The sequence below is a fragment of the Oryctolagus cuniculus genome, chromosome 10 (genome assembly GCF_964237555.1).
Source record: "Oryctolagus cuniculus chromosome 10, mOryCun1.1, whole genome shotgun sequence".
In the NCBI taxonomy this organism is placed as follows: Eukaryota; Metazoa; Chordata; class Mammalia; order Lagomorpha; family Leporidae; genus Oryctolagus; species Oryctolagus cuniculus.
The window spans coordinates 103,862,114-103,884,344 of NC_091441.1; the positions used below are offsets into that span (position 1 = coordinate 103,862,114).

At 58.4% G+C, this 22,231-nt stretch overlaps 1 long non-coding RNA gene across 1 annotated transcript; it reads left to right on the plus strand.

Annotated features, from left to right (window-relative positions):
* The first annotated feature begins 6,978 nt into the window (after window positions 1-6,978).
* On the plus strand, window positions 6,979-9,797 carry LOC127487028 (uncharacterized). Its single transcript, XR_007913548.2, has 3 exons — window positions 6,979-9,068; window positions 9,227-9,334; window positions 9,520-9,797. It is a non-coding gene; the product is annotated as an uncharacterized lncRNA (long non-coding RNA).
* Window positions 9,798-22,231: the final 12,434 nt, after the last annotated feature.

Genomic DNA, 22,231 nt, shown 5'->3' on the forward strand with positions numbered 1-22,231 from the left:
TTAGGAACGTTCGAGCGAAGGGCCTTGTTAGCATCTGAGTTCCAAGACTCTGTTCACCTTGGCTGTTGCCCCGGTCCGGTGTCTCCAGAAACCAGATAGGGGAGGCCCTGAGAGCTAGGTGCAGGGTGGAGCCTCTGGGTGTCCTAGGTGCTGGGCGCTCCCTTCTGCTGCCCCCAGACGGGAAGATTGAGCGACTGGATGCGGCTTTAGGAGTGTGTGGATCCTAGATGGGAGTCTGAGCAGGCATGGGCTCCACCTCTGAGTGGGAGGCACCATCATCAGTGGGGACCTCGGAGACAGGAGGGCGGCAGAGGAAGGGCGAGCTGGGCTCTCTCTGGGCCTGCGGTCTTAGCTCTCCCAGCTCAGGGTCAGAACCCAGGTCCTGTGGCTTTCTGATCTGGAGCTCGAACCGGTGGACCCTGGGCTCACAGTGCAGCCTGAGTCTGAGAAGGACATCAGGGGGTCAGGATCCTGCGGGCTCAGTCTGTGCCTGGCCCCCAGCGCTCCTGGTTCCCTGCCTTGCAGACAGAGCACACTGGGACTACACAGTGCCATCACCAGGTGAGCCCCTCCCTTGCCTGGCTCTCTGTGCTGTGGTCTGGCTCCCTGCAGATGGTGGTGGGATGGATTCTGAATCCTCTGGGGACCTTGCTGGGTGCACTGCTGCGGGAGAGGCCGGCATGGGAGTTCTGGGGTTCGGGAAGCTTCCGGTGGTGCCCAGGACAAGGCTCTCCGTCTGGCGTCCTCAGAGTGCCTGGGGATCCCTGCAGTGGGACGTGCAGACCCAGAGGGCGCTTGGAGCGGGGTGGATGGGAACCCCGGAGCCACCCCTTGCACAGGCGTCCACTGAGCAGCTGCACACCAACTGGGCCGTGGTAGCGGGCGGCTCTTTTCACTCTCTGGCCCAGGATTAGAACCACCTGCGGGCTGGAAGCCACAGAGGCCTGGGCAGCTCCCCAGGGAGACGCAGGTGTTCCATATCAGAAAGAGTTTGTAGTGGTCACCTGGGTCTCAGGAAACGCTGAGCGCGGCCTTGCCTTGGTGTGGGGGATTTTGGGGGTGTGAGTTTGGGCACAGCTAGGAGCAGGCCTGGGGCTGTGGGGTCCTCCTGGGCAGGGCGGCAGCACCTCTGATTTAGCCCTGCAGAACTTGTTTCTGTCTTCCCAAAGCCCAGTCCCACGACTGCACGCTGCACAGAGGGGAAGCCGCAGGGCGCATGCTCCTGACCCAGCGCCCTGGGGAGTCTCTTTCCAGACCTCTTACTGCGCATCCGTGTGTCCAATCAGGAGCTGAGGACGACCGTGGTTAAGAACCCAGGTCAGGGCCAGGCCGCCCTGCTTGGAGTCCTGGTTCTCCTGTCCGTGCCTGGTGTCCTTGGCTGTGCAGCGTCTGTGTGTGGCCGGCATCTGTGAGGTGGGCACAGGCTGTGAGGAGGCAGCGTGGGTGTGGGTAACCAGCAGAGCACATGTGGTGCACGTGCGGCCTGGACGGGCTCACTGCAGACACTTGATCCTGGAGGCTGCTCCTCGGGGCCTGGGTCCCTCGGCTGTCACAGTGCCCACTGGAACCGCCCCTTCCTGTCTACCACAGGGTGGTGTCTGAGCATGGACACCCTGATTTGGGCACAGTGCCTCTACTATTCACAACTCCCAGGGGTCTCAGAGCAGGTGCGCACACACCCTGCACACGCAGCCCTGAGAGGGTCTCTGGTGGACACAGCTGGGAGTGGGCGGGTTCATGCAGAGGCCGCGTGTACCTGGCTTGTTAGGAAGGCCGTGCCCCGGCCCCCTGTGCAGCGGCACTGAGGGCTCTCACCCCACAGGCCAGCGGGCAGGATGAGTGCTGTCCCTGCAGACGCTGGGGTGTGGGTGCTGGGGTCGCATTCATGGGCCCCCTCTTCCCTGTAACGTGGAGCGTCCGTGTGGCCAGGCCGTGTGGGTGTCCTGCAGGATGTCGCGTCATGGTCTCTGCCTGTGGCAGTGTCTGCAGCTGTGGATTCTGAGGTCCTGTCACGACAGGCAGGTCCTCATGTGTCACCAACACCAATTCTTTGTGATTGCAAACACTTTTTTAAATACATTTTTTAAATATTTATTTATTAATTTTAAAGTCAGAGTTATACTGTCTTTCTCTCAATCACCCTTATATCCACTGGTTCCCTCACCAATTGAAAGCAATGGCTAGAGCTGTGGTGATATGAGACAGGGAGCCAGCAGCTTCTTCTGAATCTCCCAGATGGGTGCAGAACTTGGGCCTTCTTCTACTGCTTTCCCAGGCCATAGCAGAGAGCTGGATCAGAAGTGGAGCAGGCGGGACTCAAACCAGCACCCAGATGGGATCTGGCCACAGCAGGTGGTAGCTTTACCCACCATGCCTCAGTGCCAGCCCCAAGCACTTCCTTCTTGCCTGTCTTCTCTTTCATATGTGTTGTTGTACGGGGCCTTCCTTTGAGGTATCACTCACGTACCGTGGACGTGACCCTGTGACGCGTCCCGCACACTGGTTCTAGGTGTACACCTGTCTCTATCGAGCTCACTGTGTGAGAGCTGGGCTCAGGGAGGCTGCAGATGGCGCAGTGACAGAGACACTGGACTCGGATCCCTTTCTTTCTCCCTGGCTTTCCTCTGCCCCACCAGGGCGTCTGCAGACCGAGCCCTGGGAGAGCGGAGGGAGGGTCTGACGCAGGCCCAGTGAGCCTGAGTAGGAAGTGCTAGCATGGCTGGGGCTGCTCCATCCTGGCTGCATGGGCGCTGCTGGGGAACCAGAGCCCCGGACCCCACAGGGTGGGGGCACAGGTGAGCCTGGCATAGGGTGCTGCAGGGTGCCCAAAGTGCACCCCAGGACGGCACTGAACAGACGGGGTCTCTGCTATGCAGGGAACTACTGAAGGCTACAAGGTCACTGCTTAAGATGAGCCCCACCCATTCTATTCCTTAGCTCAGGTCACAGCCTCTGTCCCCATCCGGGCACAGACACCAGGCAGAGTGACCCAGGGTCGTGGGGGAGGGGCCCAGTGTCCCTGATCTTCAGTGGTTCAGGGCTGTCCCTGGGGACATCCATCCGCAGGCCCCTCCTCCTCCTGTGTGTACAGGGAAAGTGAGTTCTGGCATCTGGACGCCCATGTGACAGTCTGCCTGTGTGCCCTTCCCTGACACCAGGGAGGCAGAGCAATTCCCTCCCTTGGGAGAGGGGGGCTCAGGCTCCAGGTCCAGGGGCTGCCTCCCCTCCCCCACTGGCTCCCTGGCTCCCTGTGGAGCTGGGCCTCTGCCTCAGGCTCAGCTTGCATTCACAGCCTCAGCCCCACCCCTGCAGACCTGGGCTGTGGGCATTGGCCCCTCCTTCACAAACAGGGAAACTGAGGCCGAGATGAAGAGCCAGGCCCCTCCCCAGTGAGCGGTTCCTCCCAGGCCCAGGTGGTTGCTGATTCCTGCCCCACCCAGGGAGCAGCTGGGGCAGAGCCTGGGCGTCAGCATCGGGAGCAGCTGCCAGCCCTGGGCCCAGGGGCTCAGTGTGAGGAGACAGCTCCACCTGTGACAGAGGAACGTCCTTAGGCCAGTACATGGAGTGGAGTGTATCTGAGAAGAGCATCATGATACAGAAGTGATTCACGCATCAGGAGCAGGTTCTGAGGACTCCGTTCCCGTGATTTTTTTTTTTAGCACCTGAGAAGGCTTCCCATGGTGTCCTTGTTCTTCCTCCTGGAGGTAGAAATAGGTGGCTAGTGATGTTTAATTGAATTATCAACGTGCAAACACAAAGCTGTGTTTTAGGATCTAGGTTCTGTGACTCCTTGTTGACGCTGGCCACTGTCCTGGGACGGTTGTTCCGGGCATCACCAATGACTGGATCTGGGCAGGCAGGGGGAGCTGGGCCCAGGGTGGAGCCTCAGACCTCGGCAGGTGCTGATACCCCTCTCCTGTCCCCGGGATGGGAAAGACTGAGCACCCGGGGTGTCTGTGAGTTTCTGTGGGGCCCAGATGAGTGTCTCCAGCACCATGGGGATGCGCCCTCGCCGTGGGCAGCACCACGCAGCCCGCCCAGAACTCGGAGAGAACAGGGCCGCAGGGCAGGGGCAGCTCGGGGCTCTCATGGAGCCTGCGCGTCTCAGTGCCCCCCCTCAGGCTCAGAGCCCCCGGTGCTGTGGCTTTTCCACTCTGGAACTCGCACCCGTGACCTGAGACGACCAGCTGCAGCCTTAAGCCAAGAACCCTGGCGACTCCTTGTGCAGGGTCCTGCGGACTTGGTCTGTGTCCGCTCCAGCTCTCCTGGTTTCTATGGGCAGATGGCCACCCCTGGGACTTGGCAGCCCCCATTACAGGTGAGCCCCTCCCCTGACAGACCCCTTCCCCTGCACCGCCTCTTGCGCCATGTGTTTGGCTCCCAGGGAACTGTGGCTGGACCGGATTCTGAATCCTCTGGGGAACATTGCTGGGTGGAGAGGTGGGGAGAGACGCGGCTGGGATTTCTGTGGTTCTGGAAGCTCCCAGGTGGGTAGGGGTCAAGGACCTCAGTCAGGCGTTGTCAGAGCCTCTGTGGATCCCTGCTCTGGACAGTGAGAACCAAGAGGGCCCATGTGTCTGGGTGGACGGAGAGCTGGGAGCTACCCCTTGCACAGGGGTCCACTGACCAGCTGCAACTAATGGGGCGTGGTAGCGGGCGGCTCCTCCCTCCATCGCCCTGGAATTAGAACCAGCTGTGAGCTGGAAGGAGCAGTCGGGGCATCTCCCCGGGGAGATTCAGGTGTTAAGCATTAGGAATATTCTATACTGAGTCACCTGGGTCCCAGGACAGGTTGCGTCTGGGTCTTGCAGTCGTGTGGGGATTTCATGAGTTGTGAGCATGGGCATTGCTAGTAGCAGGCGGAGGGTGAGGGTGTCCTCTTGGGGCAGGGCAGCAGGACCACTGATTAGGCCCCAGTTAGGTTCTGCCTCGTCAAATTCCAGTCCCCTCTGACACCCACACGTGGACGTGGGGAGGTCTCAGGAGAACGGGTGCCTTCTGGGTCTGCAAGGTGCAGGGCCACCCTGAGGGCAGGACCAGGAGTGCGCTCTGGGCTGAGCTGGTGGCCCGGGTGCTTGTGCCTCCTGTGCCCAGGGCTGGCAGGAGGGGCCAGGGCCACGGGCAGTGGAGAGAGGGAGGTGGACAGGTCTTCTGTGTGTCCTGTGTGCTGTGGCCGTGGGCGTGTGGTCCCGCCCTGGCAGGCTGCAGCTCCTCCAGGGTGGGGGCAGACACAGCACCGCCCTGGCTGACTCCTGCCCCCCACCCCAGGGTCCTCATCTCCAGAGGGGCGGCCTCGGCCTCTGCCAACACCCGCATGTGTGTGCAGGAAACTGCTCAGCGCAGGGCACGCCTGGGCCCGAGGCGTCCATGACAGGAGGTGGGGAGCCCAGCACCCTGGGGCTCAGTGCTCTGAGGGCTCCGGGGACTCCCACTAGAGGAACCAGGTGATGTCAGCTCCCAGAATCAGTCTCCTGGACAGCGTGTGGGTGCTGCTCTTGGAGACCCGTGTGGAGTGTGCCTCGTCCTCACTGCCCCAGGCACAGGACAACAGTGGCTTCTCCGTCCCCCGGGGAGCAGCTGCTGCCTGTAGCCCTGTGTGGGTGCTCACAGATGTCCCTGCCTGGTTTGTAATTTATGACAGATGTCATGTCGAGAAATGTGCACGAAAAATCGTCAGGACTCAGTGACCATAATGGGCACCTGTGGCCACACAAGGGGAGCAGAGTGCTGGACCCTGACAGGCAGCTTGGAGCTGCGCCTGGGCCCGGGTGGGTCCCAGCTCCAGTGCCTGCTACTACCTTGGTTTCCCAACCCCTGGGGCTCTGTTTCTAGGCTCTGTCAAGCTTGCATGAGCAACAGGAGCCCCTGCCTTGGAGGGTACCCCCACCGTAGCACCCAGAATAGTTCCCAACTCTCCTGAGCTCCTGAGTGGTGCTGGGTCCTTAGGGGCCATGGGCATCCTGGGCGGGTTCTCGGAGCTGTCAGCGTCTGTGGGTCCTGGGCTATGGGGTAGCTGGCTCCTTCCTGTGACCCCCACTGGCCTTTCCTTTGTCCTTGCCCCTTCTCCTTGCCTCTCTGTCCCTCCCCTGTTGGAGGCCCCGAGCCTGATTTGGGGCTCTCTCTCCCCTTCTTTGTCCTCAGGGAGACCCAGGAGCAGCCAGGCCGGGAGCACCTGCACCTCCCAGAGTTCCTTCTTGTTCTGACACAGGGAAGCCCCAGTGCCTACTGTGGCTGTCTTCCCTTTACTGACCTCTTGGCTCCACCCCAGCCCAGGACTCCTGCCTCCCTGGGTGTCCCATATTGATCCTGTATGGACCTGACCACTCCCCCACGCTGGGATATGGTGGTGGTCATCATGCCTCCCAGGGCTGGGGCCAGAGTGAGTGAGGTTATGGCTGCGAAGCTCCCAGCAGTGGACGAGCCCATAGGCGAGTCCTCAGGGCAGACAGAGGCTGTGCTGGGGTTGTTATATCTTAATGTTAGCCGTCGCAAAGCACACCGGACACCGGAGTAAGGGAAAGGGTTTATTGGGAACACCCTACAGACCGGAGTGAAGGGGTGGTGAAGGAAAAAAGAGAGAAAGAGAGTCTAAGAGAGAGAAACAGAGAGGAGGGGAGCTAGCAAAGAGAGAAGATAGAGCAGAGAAGAGGAGAGAGGAGAGCGGAGAGCAGAGTCAAGAGACCAGAGGAGGAGGCTAGAGAGCAACTGAGAGAGAGCAGGAGAGAAGGGGCAAGAGAACACGTGTGCAGGAACAGGCCCTTTTAAAACTTTGCCTGAGGGCGGGCAGAGAAGCAGGAGCAGCCAATCCCATTAGGATGGGGGTGGAGCCTGGCTCAGGTAGCTGGGCCATGTGGCCAACTGGGCCAGTTTCCTAACAGGAGTCTCCCCCTAGATCTGGGACACCAGGTCTTGCAGGAGCCCCCCCCCCCCCCGCATGTTGCAGTGCATTCGTTTCTGGGAGGAGGAGTGTGGTGGGGGCAAGAGGGCGTGGAGTCACCACACAGACCCCGGGAGTCAGGTGAAAGCAGGCCTGAGAGAGGCAGCCTGCAGACTCGTTTATTTCAGTTGCTACAACAGCTTCTATAGCCAAGCCAGCCAATCCGGTCAAGGGGCGGTCTATGCCCTAACCAATCACAGCCTGTGCCAGGCAGTTTCTGAAGCCATCCAATCACAGCCTGTTGCCCGCGGCCATCTTGGCCTGGCCTTCTCAGTCCACCACACCTGCAGGCTCTGTAGGAGAGGTTTCCCCAGCAGGTTGCACACTGTGGCCTGTGGGCTGGGCCAGGTCAGTTCTGTTTGCTGTGGGTTTTGTGTACAGAGTTAGTGGTGCTGACATTTCTGTCTCCTCTGTCTCCCTCTCTGCCCTCTCCATCTATTTGCCTTCGAATAAATATATAAATCCTTTTAAACAAACAGGGAAGTGAGCAGCTGGGACGTGAACAGACACTGGTACGGGACGCAGGCCCCGTGAGCCGTGGCTTTACAGCTCCGTCACAGCACCGCTGACTTGAGTGACAGAACATTTGATGTAGCGTCGCGATGCCAGTGACGCTGCACCATGGTTTGAGAGCGATCATTCAGGGGTTAAAGAGAAAGGAATGGATACATTGAGTCTGCAAAAGGCAAAATTATGAAAGATGTTAAGACTAGAAATGAAAAGGTTTCAAAATATCCTACAGGGTTTAATTTCTCAAAACACTAATATCACTCTCTTCAACCTAAGAAAGAATTGTGCAGTCTTTGTCTCACTCAAGTGGAAAGGTTCCTGTGCAAACCAGCAGAGGGCAGCACCTGCTGTGGTTTCCTGCTCTGACATCAGAAGGCGCCATTGTGACGTCATGCCCGCTGCCAGCACAAAGCCTTGGCTGGGCCTGGGTTCTGTCATTGGCCCAGGAAGTGCTGTCCCGGTGACCTGGGGCTGGGAACAGCTGCCTGTGTTTCCCTTGTTTGGTTTATGTTCCTCCTGCTGCTGTTTTAGTCAAATTTGTTTTTTCTTTTTCCATTTTGATTATTTTGTTTTCTTATTTATTTTGTTTATTTTTTTCCTCCAACATTTATAGTCTCTTGTCGCTTTCTTATAGATTTTCCTAGGATATTTCATTTATTTGGATTTCTTGTCACTTTTTCATTGGCTTTCCTCATGTTGGTGGTTGTTCTTTATATTTTCTCCCATTGTTGGGTTTCTATTTTTTCACAATGTGTTTTTTTTTCTCTTTTTTATTCCTTTTTTTTTAAAATAAGACCGTGAGACCATCTGCATTACTTGTTATATAGTTCAGGTTCTTGGGATTTTTTTCTGTATGCTTTGTTATTCATTCATTTGTGTTTTCTCTTTTAGCTGGTTCCACAGGGTTAGTCTCAGCTGTGAGTCTAGTTGAGTTCATTTAGTTCCTGTTTTCTGTTGGTGATGTGAGCTGACTTTGTCCATTTTGTGTTTTGAGTTCTGTTCCAATGATTTATGTTTGTTTCATGTTCCTTTATTCTCAAGCAGTCAGAGCCGTGAGAGCTGATCTGTGTCAGCTGCTGGCTCGGGGTCTCCCAGACGTCAGCCCTGCTGACCCTTCCTGGGGGAGCCCTGGAGAGGGAGAGGAATCCGGAGGAAGAATCGCATCCTGCGGCTCCTGTTTGGTCAAATTTGTTTTTCTTTTTCCATTTTTGATTGCTTTGTACTTTTTCTATTATATTTTGTTTCCTGCCACCATTCGTATGCATTTTGAGTTTTCTCATTTAACATTTTCATAGAACAGTCTCCGTTGTTGGTGTGGTGTAGTTGATATAGTTCATGGTTTCTGTTGGTGATGGGAGCAGAGTGAGTTTGTTCATTTTTGTGTTTTGATTTCTGTTCATTTGATTTCTGTTGTTGCATTTTCATTTGTGCACCACTCGTCTCCCTTCCTGGGAGCCCCGGGAGAGGGAGAAGAATCCCGAGGCCAGAATCGCATCCTGGATGGGGACTTCCTGGGGCAGGGACTGACTACCGGTCCCCCAAGCCCTCTGTGTCCCCAGTGGCTCCCGCGTCCCTCAGCAGAGCGGGGCAGGAGGTGTCCATGGCGGATCCTGGGACCAAGGTGAGAAGGCTGTCAGGTGGGACAGGTGCTGTCTGCACGGGGGTGGGAGAAAGGGTTGTTACTGCGAGGTTCTGCCTGCGGGGGACTCTCAGTTGGGGGTCTCCCATGTTTGCAGGGGAGGGGTGGTGGCAGTGCGGGCCCCTCTCTCCCCTGCACAGGTAACTACTGCCCAGTCCGGGTGGCTCTACAAGGTTTAGGATCCAAAGAGGCCCCGGAAACCTGATCTGCACCAGCAAGAAGACTTCCTGTTGAAGGACCTCTTGGTGGTAAGGGACTCCCCCACAGCGACAGGAACCAGGGACCAGGTTATGTCATGACAAGGCCACATTACTCGCATGTAAGCTTGTCCCTGGCCAAGCCCTCTGACCTCTCAACTCCAGGAGGGTCCTGGGGCCACCAACGGGTCTACACGGCAGATGCTGCAGCTCAGCTGTGTCTCTGGTGCCCCCAGGTCACCACGATCTTCCACGGGAAGATGGACTCCGAGACGCCCAGCTTCAGAATCCTCGCCCTTCCAGAAGAGGAGTCGAAGGTCCCTCATCCTCGCTGCCCCAAGGACTGGATCCCTTGGCTCCTCTGTCCCCGGGGAGCAGCTGCTGCCTGGGAAGAACTTCGTTGTCTCTGTTGGTGCCCATGGATTGCCCTGCACTACTGCCTCTGTGCCTAGAGTTAACAGATTTATGAGTTAACAGAAACCCATGAGATCAATAAATTGTGAATGGAAAAACATGAAGGACTTAGTGTTGGTTTTGGGCACCTGTGGCCTCACACGGAGATCGGAGCACTGGGAGCCTGGAGGGAGGCAGCTTGGAGCCACACCGAGTCCAGGGCCTGGGCTGTGTCCTGGCTCCACTGCCGGCTGCTGCCCACCTTGGTGTCCCTGCCCCTTGGCCTCTGATTCCATCTCTGTCAAGGGGGTGTGAGCAATAGGAGCCTCTGGTTGCAGTGTGGCTGCCGCGGGAAGCACCCAGAATAGTTCCCACCTCCCTTGGCTGCTGGGTAGTGCTGAGTCCTTAGTTGCCATCACCAGCCTAGGCGAGGTTCTGGAAGCTGTCAGCCGTCTGTGGGTCCAGGGATTTGGGGGAGGTGGCTCCTTCCTGTGCCCCCCAGGCCTTTCCTTTGTCCTTGCCCCTTGTCCTTGCCTCTCTGTCCCTCTCCCTCGGGGAGGCCCTGACCCTGATTTGGGGCTCTCTCTCACCTTCTCTGTCCTCAGGGAGACCCAGGAGCAGCCAGGCCGGGAGCACCTGCACCTCCCAGAGTTCCCTCTTGTTCTCCTGACACAGGAAGCCCCAGTGCCTACTGTGGCCATCTTCCCTTTGCTGACCTCTTGGCTCCACCCCAGGTCAGCAGTCCTGCCTCTCCTGGGTGTCCCACATCCCACACTGACCTTACCCGTGGCCCCCTCCCTGAGATGGTGGTGGTCACCCTGCCGCCCAGGGCTGGGGCCAGAGTGAGTGAGGTTATGGCTGCGAAGCTCCCAGCAGTGGATGAGACATCTGAGGAGTCCTCAGGACAGAGGCCGTGCTGGGATCTCCCCAGACATCCGGGACACCAGGAGCAGGCAGGAGTCCCCCTGCCGTCTTAGGAGAAGTTTGCACACACCAGGTTGCAAACTGCCAGCCCACGGGCCGGACCTGCTCCCTTGAGTTTGCTGTGGTTTGTGCTGTGTGCAAAGTTGTGGTGCTGAGGTTGAGATCTTCAGATACCACAGAGCTGTCGGGGCTTCTCTGGGCACAGGAGAAGTTGTGGCAGCACCAGGCCCCAGGGTCTGTGGCCCCAGTGGCTGCATGTGCTCAGACACGCCCCCGCCCTCTGCAGGTGCCCCCAGAACCCCTGGCTGGGAGAGGCTGGGGTTGGTTGGGCCAAGAACCTTTCCACGTGCAGTGTCTGAGACTCGGCCAGGTGATTCCCACTGACAGAGCCGCGCTGCTGGGGACTCAGAGCCCCAGAGGCCACAGGCGTGAGGGGCACAGGTGAGCCTGGACCTAGGCTGCCTTGGTGCTGGGTGCCTGCCCCTCCCCCACTGGCTCCCTGTGGAGCTGGGTCTCTGCCTCAGGCTCAGCTTGCATTCACAGCCTCAACCCCACCCCTGTAGACCTGGGCTGTGGGCATTGGCCCCTCCTTCACAAACAGGGAAACTGAGGCCGAGATGAAGAGCCAGGCCCCTCCCCAGTGAGCGGTTCCTCCCAGGCCCAGGTGGCTGCTGATTCCTGCCCACCCAGGGAGCAGCTGGGGCAGAGCCGGGGCGTCAGCACCCGGGAGCAGCTGCCAGCCCTGGGCCCAGGGGCTCAGTGTGGAGGAGACAGCTCCACCTGTGACAGAGGAACTTAGTCAAGTAGTTGGAGTGGAGTGTATCTGAGAAGAGCATCGTACAACAACAATGATACCAGAACCAGGCAGCTCTGGGAATGGAGCAGGTTCTGAGGTGGCTCATCCAGGACAGGTGCACAGCACTGCTGGACCACGGGAAGTGGGTGCAGAGATCAGTGCCATGGCTCCAGGTCAGTCCCCAGACCTGCGGGGCGGCCACGGCTGAACTAGTTAATTGCTAATTAGTGAACTAGATACAGGGCCTTGTGCCACAGCCACAGCAGCACAGGGCCTGGATGAAGCTGTCTGAGTTGGGTCTTGGGCCCAGTGCAGGTGCCTGGTCCAAGTCTATGTCTTCCTTGAATTTTATTTAGCACCTGATAAGGCTTTTCCGTGCAGAGGTAGAAAAGAGATATCTAGGTGACGTTTTATTAAATTAAGAACGTCTGAGTGCATAGACGTGTTTAGGATCTCAGTCTGCGACTCCTTGTTGGCCCGGGCCACTGTGCTGGGACGGTTCTTTTGGGTGCCAGCAATGATGATATCTGGGGTGGCAGGGGGAGCCGGGCCCAGCTTGGACCCTCAGAGCCCCTGCAGGTGCTGAGCCCCCCCTCTCCTGCCCCTGCATGGGAAAGACTGAGCACCCGGGGTGTCTGTGAGTTTCTGTAGAGCCCAGATGAGCGCGTCCAGCACCCGAGGGGATCTGCCCTCGCCGTGGGCAGCACCACCCAGCCCACCCAGATCTCGGAGAGAACAGGGCCGCAGGGCAGGGGCAGCTCAGGGCTCTCATGGAGCCTGCGCGTCTCAGTGCTCCCCCTCAGGGCTCAGAGCCCCCGGTGCTGTGGCTTTTCCACTCCGGAACTCACACCCGTGGCCTGGGACTCCCGGCTGCAGCCCGAGACCGAGAAAAACCTGCGGCTCCCGGGTCCTGGTACTGTGTCCTGATGTCTTGGTCTGTGCCTGCTCCCAGCTCTCCTAGTTTCCTATGGGCAGACGGCCGCCCCCGGGACTTGGCCGCCACTGTCACAGGTGAGCCCCTCCCCCTGACAGACCCCTTCCGCTGCACCGCTCTCTTGCGCCATGTGTTTGGCTCCCAGGGAACCGTGGCTGGACCAGATTCTGAATCCTCTGGGGACCTTGCTGGGCACACATGTGCCAGTGAGGCGGGGCTGGGGTTTCTGTTGGTTCTGGAAGCTCCCAGGTGGGTGGGGGACAAGGACCTCAGTCAGGCGTCCTCAGAACCTCTGTGGATCCCTGCTGTGGACCCTGACAACCAAGAGGGCCCACGTGTCTGGGTGGACGGAGACCTGGGAGCTGCCCCTTGCACAGGCGTCCACTGAGCTGCTGCACACTAAGGGGGCGTGGTAGCAAGTGGCTCCTCCCACATTCGCCCCAGGATTAGAACAACCTGCTGGCTGGAAGCCATGGAGTTCTGCGCATTGCCCCAAACAGAAGCAGGGGTGAAATATCAGGCATATTTTATATTGACTCGCCTGGGTCCCAGGAAACGATGAGCTTGGGCCTTGTTTAGTGTGGGGGGTTTCATGGGTGTGAGTTTGGGCACAGCTAGGAGCACGCCTGGGGCTGGTGTCCTCTAGGGGCGGGGATGCAGGACCTCTGATTAGGCCCCCAGGTTGTTTCTGCCTTGACACAGCCCTGTCCACATGGACACCCACATGTGGACTTGGGGAGGTCCAGCAGAACAGGTGCCTGCTGGGTTCAAGTTCCAGGGTCAACCCAAGGGAAGGCCCCAGAATGTGCTCTTGGCAGGGCCGGTGGCCCGGGTGCTTGTGACTCCTCCGCCCAGGGCTGGCAGGAGGGGCCAGGGCCATGGGCAGCAGAGAGAGAGAGGGAGTAGGGGCTTCCTGGGGGCCCTGTGGGCTCTGCTCTGGCTGTGGGAGTGCGGTCTCACCCTAGCAGGCTGCAGCTCACCAGGGTGGGAGCAGACACAGCATCGCCCTGGCTGACTCAAGGACCCCATCCCAGTGGGTCCTCATCTCCAGAAGGGCGGCCTCGGGCTCTGGCAGCACCTGCATGTGTGTGCAGGGAACTGCTCAGAGCAGGGCACACCTGGGTCCGAGGCGTATGTGACCAGGAGGTCGGGGAGCCCAGCATCCTGTGTCGCAGTGCCTCTGAGGACTCTGGGGAATCCAGCAGGGAGCACGGGCCTGTCACTTTCCTGTGGGTTTCTCTGTTTCTTGGATGTGGCGCCCATTTCCCAGAAGGCCCCAGCAGTCGTGTTCACTGCCTTCAGGAAGCGCCGGGACCCCGAGCCGGCCCTGCCAGTGTCGGATCCTGCAGTCTACAGAGATGCCGACTCCTGCAGTGACACGGCCTTGTCCATCAGTGAGGAGGCGCTGGCAGCACCTCCACCGCTCCTGCGGGTTGGGGTTGGCCCACCAGCACTGAGGCAGACCTGTGGCTGTGGCTTGGGGGCATGGCTCAGACCCCCCAGACCCTGGCCCATGAGGAGGACAAGGCAGACAGACCCGGTGCTGCACAGCCTCCAGGAGCAGAGGAGCAGTGGTTGTGGGTGGAGCACCTCCCGCTGCTCACCACGGAGCCCCCAGGGCAGCTCTGTGCACCCCTGTCACTGCTCAAAGCTCACTCCAAAGGCAGAGCTCAGCCCAGGCAGGCAGCAAGGCTGCACGGCCCCCTCCATGGCCCCAGTGTTCTTGAGCCCTCAATAGCCAATGGCCAGTTACAGCTCTGCAGCTGGCAGAACAAGTCTGAGTCAGGGACGGGACCCTCAGCAGGGGCACCTCCAGGGACACCATCACCTGCCATCAGGGTCACCATCCTGTGACAGCCTGCGGGGACAGACGCTCAGCAGCTGACCTACCACAGGGTCACCGCAGAAGCTAGGACTCGCCTGCCCTCGGCAGTGACCTCATCCCAAGAGGCAGAGCCACCTCTGCCCGGCGTGAGCGCCCACCAGGAGGGTGGAGCAGGGGAAGAACAGGGCCAACAGCGGTCACAGCCCTGGGCACTGACCAGGCCACCAGGGAGGGAACTGCTGCCACCTCTGCCCCTGGTCCTTTGCATCCACCGAGTTAGAACTTCAGAGTGGGCGTGTGTAAGGGAGGACACTGCACGGCGTCTGTGGTTGGGAGAGATTGGAGCCCTGGGGCTGTCCCTGTCAGGAGGGTGGCAGACACTCACTGGCCATCAGGGGCAGAGTGGGGCCTTGCAGTGGTAAAGGGACTCGGGTGAGGGACGTGGGGCCCTGGGTCAGGGTTCTGTCCTCACATCTTGCACCAGGTCTCAGGCCATGTCGAGCACTGATGCCAGGCCCAAGGCAGGGGCAGGCTGAATGCAGGGCCCAGGGCTCAGGGAGGCAGGGCACCAGGCCCTGGGTTGCCCTGTGAACTGGCTGCCTGGGGTGAGCGCCCCCTGCTGGGGCCCTGTGGAGGTGCTGTTGGGCAGTGCTGAGTGCAGGCCCAGTAGGGAGCAGGCACTGCTGAGCTGACCTTCTTGGCCCCTGCTCTGTGCCTCTCTGTCCCTCCCCTGGGGGAAACCCAGAGCTGAATTTGGGGCTCCCTCTCCACTTCTTTGTCCTCAGGGGGACCCAGGAGCAGCCAGGCCGGAGGCACCTGACACTCCCTGTGCCCTTCCTGCCCCTCCCACAGGGAACCCCCAGTAGTCGCTCATGCCGTCTTCCCTTTCCTGGCCTATGGGCTCCACCGCAGGCCGGAACTCCTGCCTCCCTGGGTGTCCCATATTGATCTCGTATGGACCTGACCACTCCCCACACTGGGAAATGGTGGTGGTCATCCTGCCTCCCAGGCTGGGGCCAGAGTGAGTGAGGTTATGGCTGCGAAGCTCCCAGCAGTGGACGAGACCATAGGGGAGTCCTCAGGGCAGACAGAGGCTGTGCTGGGGTCTCCCCCGAGATCCGGGACACCAGGACCTGCAGGAGCCCCCCCTGCAGTGTCTGTAGGAAAGGTTTCCCACCAGGTTGCACACTGGTAGCCTGTGGGATGGCCCATGTCAGTCACATTTGCTGTGGCTCCTGCTGTGCACAGTTTGTGGTGCTAACACAGGGACCTTCTCTGTCTCCCTCTCTCTGTCCTTCTCCATCTGCCTTCGAATAAATAAAGAAATCCCTTTAAAACTAAAAGTGGAGCAGCTGGGACATGAGCAGACACTCACATGGGACGCAGGCCCCGTGAGCCATGGCTTTACAGCTCTGTCACAGCACCGCTGACTTGAGTGACAGAACATTTGATGTAGTGTCGCGATGCCAGTGACGCTGCACCATGGTTTGAGGCGATCATTCAGGGGTTGAAGAGAAAGTAGTGGATACATGGAGTCTGCAAAAGGCAAAATTATGAAAGATGCTAATACTAGAAATGAAAAGGTTTCGAAATATCCTACAGGGTTTAATTTTAGAAAGCATAATTGTCGGGCCGCCGCCGTGGTTCACTAGGCTAATCCTCCGCCTATCGGAGCCGGCACACCGGGTTCTAGTCCTGGTTGGGGCGCCGGATTCTGTCCCAGTTGCCCCTCTTCCAGGCCAGCTCTCTGCTGTGGCCCGGGAGTGCAGTGGAGGATGGCCCAGGTGCTTGGGCCCTGCACCCCATGGGAGACCAGGAAAAGCACCTGGCTCCTGGCTCCTGCCATCGGATCAGCGCGGTGCGCTGGCCGCAGCGCGCCGGCCGCGGCGGCCATTGGAGGGTGAACCAACGGCAAAGGAAGACCTTTCTCTCTGTCTCTCTCTCTCACTGTCCACTCTGCCTGTCAAAAAAAAAAAAAAAAAAAAAAAAAAAGAAAGAAAGCAAGCATAATTGTCACTCTCTTCAACCTAAGAAAGGATTTTGCAGTCTTTGTCTTACTCAAGTGGAAAGGTTCCTGTGCAAACCCGCGTGGGGCAGCACCTGCTGTGGTCTCCTGCTCTGACATCAGAAGGCACCATTGTGACCTCATGCCCGCTGCCAGCACAAAGCCTTGGCTGGGCCTGGGTTCTGTCATTTGCCCAGGAAGCGCTGTCCCGGGGACCTGGGGCTGGGAACAGCTGCCTGTTTGTTTTCTTGTTGTGTTTTTGTTCTTCAAGCTGCTGCTGTTTTGGTCCAATTTGTTTTTTCTTTTTCCATTTTGATTATTTTGTTCTTTTTTCTATTTTATTTATTTTGATTTCCTCCAGTATTCATATTCTTTTTTCCCTTCCTTATTGATTTTCCTAGGATATTTCATTTCCATTTGGATTTTTTCTTCACTTTTTTCATTGGCTTTCCTCTTGTTTGTGGTTGTTCTTTATATTTTCATCCCATTATTGGGTTTCCCTTTGTTCACTTTGAGTTTTTTTTTTCTCATTTTTATTCCCTTTTTAAAATAAGACTGTGATTCATCTGCTTGGATTGTTATTACGGTGAAGGTTTATGAATTTTTTCTTCATGCTTTATCCTTTTTTGTGTATTCTCACTTTTAACTGGTTCGATAGGGTTAGTTTCAGTTGTGAGTCTAGTTGAGTTCATTTAGTTCCTGCTTTCTGTTGGTGATGTGAGCTGAGTTCATTTTGTGTTTTGTTTTATGTTCATTTGATTTCTGTTTGTTTCATGTTCGTTTGTGCTCAAGTAGTCTGAGCCGTGAGAGCTGATCTGTGTCAGCTGCTGGCTCGGGGTCTCCCAGACGTCAGCCCTGCTGACCCTTCCTGGGGGAGCCCTGGAGAGGGAGAGGAATCCGGAGGAAGAATCGCATCCTGCTGCTGCTGTTTGGTCAAATTTGTTTTTCTTTTTCCATTTTGATTGCTTTGTACTTTTTGTTTCCTGCCACCATTCGTATGCATTTTGAGTTTTCTCATTTAACATTTTATTCCATAGAACAGTCTCCGTTGTTGGTGTGGTGTAGTGGATACAGTTCATGTTTTCTGTTGGTGATGGGAGCAGAGTGAGTTTGTTCATTTCTGTTTTTTGATTTCTGTTCATTTGATTTCTGCTGTTCCATTTTCATTTGTGCACCACTTGTCTCCCTTCCTGGGAGCCCCAGGAGAGGGAGAAGAATCCCGAGGCCAGGATCGCATCCTGGATGGGGACTTCCAGGGGCGGGACTGACTGCCGGTCCCCCAAGCCCTCTGTGTCCCCAGTGGCTCCTGCAGAGCAGGGCATGAGGTGTCCATGGCGGCTCCTGGCCCGAGCTGAGAAGGCTGTCAGGTGGGACAGGTGCTGTCTGCGCAGGGGCAGGAGAAAGGGTTTTCACTGGGAGATTCAGCCTGCGGGGGACTCAGCTGCAGCGCCTCTGTGTGCAGGGGAGGGGCAGTGGCAGTGCGGGCACCTCTGTCCTGTGCACAGGTGCTCTGCTGCCCTGTTTGCCCTGGCTCGCCAAGGTTTCAAGACAAAAGAAGCCCCAGAAACCTGATCTGCACCAGCAAGAAGACTTCCTGTGGAAGGACCTCTTGAAGGTAAGGGACTCACCCACAGTGGGGTGGGGTCACCCCAGACAGCCAGGGTGTCCATTGGCTTTGCATCTGTGTGCAGGAATGGAGCAGGTGCATAGAGGAGGGGGGAAGGACTCACACTGATGCCCATGGCCCTCCTTGGTCAGGGGAGAGTGCAGAGGGGCTGTGGGCTTCACCCCTGCCGGTTCTGGAGGCTCCAGCAGCATGAGCCATCCCGCGTGGGCTGGCTGTGTGCAGCTCTGTACCAGGGTCTAAGGAGGGGAGAGGCCGCGGCAGCTCCTGACAGGCCCCAGGCTGCAGCAGCCGGGGGTCCCTCTCCTGAGACGTGGAGCCGAGGTCTCGGCACTGCTCATCCTTGCCCTGCTGCCCCAGCCCTGGGCCAGGCAGTGTGGCCGAGCGCCTAGGAGCATCCTCACCGCCATCCCATCCTCAGGACAGACAGCCTGCCCCGGGGTCTCCATGGGAGATGCAGCAGCTCCCACCTGGACAAGGGAGCGCAGACGCTGGGCAGGTAGAGGTGGGGCTGCCAGGTGCAGGGAGACCGTGTCCTGGGCGTTTCTGTCCTTCCTACAGGCCATGGCTCCTGTGCCGTTGGCCCCTGGCCCATTCCCATGGGCGCGGATGGAGGTGAGTGCATCTGCTCCTCTCGGACTCAGACGTGCGGGTCCCGTCCCTCCTGAGAGCCCCTGACCTTCGAGTGGGGCCCTTCAGTCCTTGGAGCCTCAACGTGCCCCCCTGGGAGATGGGTGTCTCTGAGGGCCACAGTGGCCCCATGAGTCTTGCACACCAGGTCCTGCATGGTGCCCGACGGGCGGTTTGCATGTGAGAGAGGGGACCTCTCTGTGGCTGCCAGGCTTGGAGGTCCCTGCCATGAACTGTTGACCAGGCCAGCAGCCGGGGCTGTGCTGGGGCCTGGAAGGGGTGCTGGCATCACTACAGCTCTGTGCTGCCAGCACTGCCTCCCCGTGTCTGTTCTCGCAGGGCTGAGCCCCAGGGTGGTCATCTGCTCTGGCTTGGATGAGGCACCTACCACCTCTCTGCTGGTCTGTGGCCTTGAAACCAGTCAGGGTGCCCTGGGGTCTCAATGGGACAGGAACCAGGGACCAGGCCACGGTGTGACAGGGCCCGTGTTCTCCCCTTGTCAGCTTGTCCCTGCCCAGCTCTCTGACCTCTCTAATCCAAGAGGGCCCTGGGGTCACCAAAGGGTCTACACGGCAGATGCTGCAGCAGAGCTATGTCTCTGGTGACCCAGGTCTCCCCATCTTCCGTGGGAAGACGGACGCCAAGACTTCCAGCTTCAGAATCCTTGCCCCAGTGGTCTCCAGGAGTAGAGTGTCCTTCTTCCTCGGTGCCCCAAGGACTTGAACACAAGCTTCTCTCCCTGCCCACAGGTCACCATGATCGTCCATAGGAAGATGTACTCCAAGACGCCCAGCTCAGAATCCTCGCCCTTCCTGAAGAGGTGTTGAGTGTCCCTTGTCCTCGCTGCCCCCAGGACAGGACCCTGTGGCACCTCTGGCTGCCCCAATGATTGTCCACCGGAAGATGGACTCTGAGATGCCCAGCTTCAGAATCCTCGCCCTTCCTGAACAGGTGTTGAATGTCCTCATCCTCAGTGCCCCAAGGACAGGACCCCGTGGCTTCTCTGGCTGCCCCCATGTTACACAACCGTCCTCTCGAAGATGGACTCCAGGATGCCCAGCTTAGAATCCTCGCCCTTCCAGGAGAGGTGTTGAATGTCCCTCGTCCTCACTACCCCAAGGACAGGACCCCGTGGCTGCTCCATCTCTGGGGAGCAGCTGCTGCCTGGGAAGAACCTCGTTGCCTCTGTTGGTGCCCATGTATTGCCCTGTACTACTGCCTCTGTGCCTGCAATGAACAGATTTATGAGTTAGACAGAAATCAATTACATCAATAAATAAATAATCAATCAATAAATAAATCAATAAATAAACCCCCTGGGGCTCTGTTTCTGGCTCTGTCAAGGGGGTGTGAGTGTCAGGAGCACCTGCCTCCAAGGAAGCCCCCGGAATGGCAGCAGACTCCCCTGGTTGCTGGGTACGGCTCGGTCCTTACAGGCCATTGGCTGCCTGGGCGGGGTTCTGGGAGCTGCCAGCATCTGTGGGTCCTGGGCCATGTGGGAGCTGGCTCCTTCCTGTGACCCCCACTGGCCTTTCCTTTGTCCTTGCCCCTTCTCCTTGCCTCTCTGTCCCTCCACATTGGGAGCCCCCGAGGTCTCTCTATCCCCTTCTTTGTCCTCTGTTCCTATCCAGTCCAGGTGGCCTCTGTTCCTCCCCTGACCTGGGAGCCCTGGGGTCAGAGCCCTGGGTGTCAGCATCCGGGAGCAGATGCCAGGACCTGGCTCAGGGCTCAGGTTCAGAGACAACTCTTTCCCGGGGCTGAAGGAAGCTCCTTAGGCCTTAGGAGTGGAGTCCATGTGAAGACAGCATTATCACAGAGAAATGGTCATGAGTCAGGCAGCTCCCAGAACTGGAGCAGGTGCTGAGGACCCCACTCCATGACAGGTGCTACAGCATTGCTGGACAACAGGAAGTGAGGTGGGGCGATCAGCACCGGGGCTCCAGTTCAGTCCCCACACCTGCCAGTCGAGCACCTCTTACTATTTAATTGCTCACAGCCTAATTAGTGAACTGGATACAGGGCCTGTGCCTCAGCCACAGCACAGTGCCTGGATGAAGCCATCTGAGTTGGGTCTTTGGGCTCAGTGTATGTCCCTTATCCTGTCCGTGGCTTCCCATGAATTTTATTTAACATCTGGTAAGGCTTCCCATGAGGTTGTCTTCTGTCTAGAGGTAGAAAGAGGTGGCTGGGTGACGTTTAATTGAATTCTGAAATCGGAATACAAAGCCTTGTTTTAGAAACTCCGTTCTGTGACTCTGGTTGACCCTGGCTGGTGTACTGGGACGGTTGTTCCGGACAACCAATGACTGGATCTGGGGAGGCAGGGGGAGCCGGAAACAGGGTGGAGCCTCAGAGCACCTGCAGGTGCTGAGCCCCCCCTCTCCTGCCCAGAATGGGAAAGACTGTTCGACCCAGGGTGTCTGTGAATTTCTGTGGAGTCCAGATGAGCGTGTCCAACACCGTGGGGAGCCGCCCTCACCGTGGGCAGCACCACCCAGCTTGCCCAGAACTCGGAGAGAACAGGGCCGCAGGGCAGGGGCGAGCTAGGGGCTCTCATGGAGCCTGCGCGTCTCAGTGCTCCCCCTCAGGGCTCAGAGCCCCTGGCGCTGTGGCTTTTTCACTCCCGAACTCGCACCAGTGACCTGGGACTCCCAGCTGCAGCCTGAGACCTAGAAGAACCCGGCACCTGCTGGGTCCTGGTCCTGGGTCCTGCGGACTCGGTGTACACCTGCTCCCAGCTCTCCTGGTTTCCTACTTGGCAGACGGCTGCCCCTGGGATTTGGCAGCTGCCATCACAGGTGAGCCCCTTCCTCTGACAGACCCCCTCCCCTGCACCCTCCCTTTGGCTCCCGGGAACTGTGGCATGACGATTCTGAATCCTCTGGGGACATTGCTGGATGCAGAGGTGGGGGAGAGGTGGGGTCTGGGATTTCTGGGTTCTGGAGGCTTCCATGTGGGGCAGGGGACAAGGACCACTGTCAGGCGTCCTCAGAGCCTCTGTGGATCCCTGCTGTGGACTGTGAGAACCAAGAGGGCCCGCGTGGCTGGGTGGTGGGGCTCTGGGGGCTGCCCCTGACACAGGCGTGCTCTGACCAGCTGCACACTGAAGGGGCTGTGGCAGCGGGTGGCTCCACCCACACCCCTCCGGGATTAGAACCACCTGCTGGCTGGAAGCCCCAGAGTCCTGGGCATCTCCCCTTGAGGATCCAGGTGTTAAATATCAGGAATGTTTTCTATTGACTCGCAGAGGTCCCAGGAAATGTTGAACCTGGGCCCTGGGTAGTGTGCGGGTTATGTGGGGTGTGGTTTTGGGCACAGGGAAGAGCAGACTGGGGCTGTGGGCGTCCTCTTGGGGCAGGGGCAGCAGGACCCCTGATTAGGCCCCAGTTTTGTTTCTCCTTGGTCAAGCCCAGTCCCCTCTTACACCCACGTGGACTGCGGGGATCTCAGGAGAACGGGTGCTGCCGGGGCCTCGAGGTCCATGCGCAGCCCAAGGGAAGGCCTGAGCTCTGGGCTGCGCTGGTGGCCCGGGTGCTGTGACTCCTTCGCCCAGTTCTGGCAGGAGGGGCCAGGGCCATGGGCAGCAGAGAGGGAGTGAGGTTATGGCTGCGAAGCTCCCAGTAGTGGATGAGCCCATAGGGGAGTACTCAGGGCAGACAGAGGCTGTGCTGGGGTCTCCCCTGAGATCTGGGACACCAGGGCCTGTAGGAGCCCCCCCTGCAGCCTCTTTAGGAAAGGTTTCCCCACCAGGTTGCACACTGGTAGCCTGTGGGGTGGCCCAGGTCAGTCACGTTTGCTGTGGCTCCTGCTGTGCACA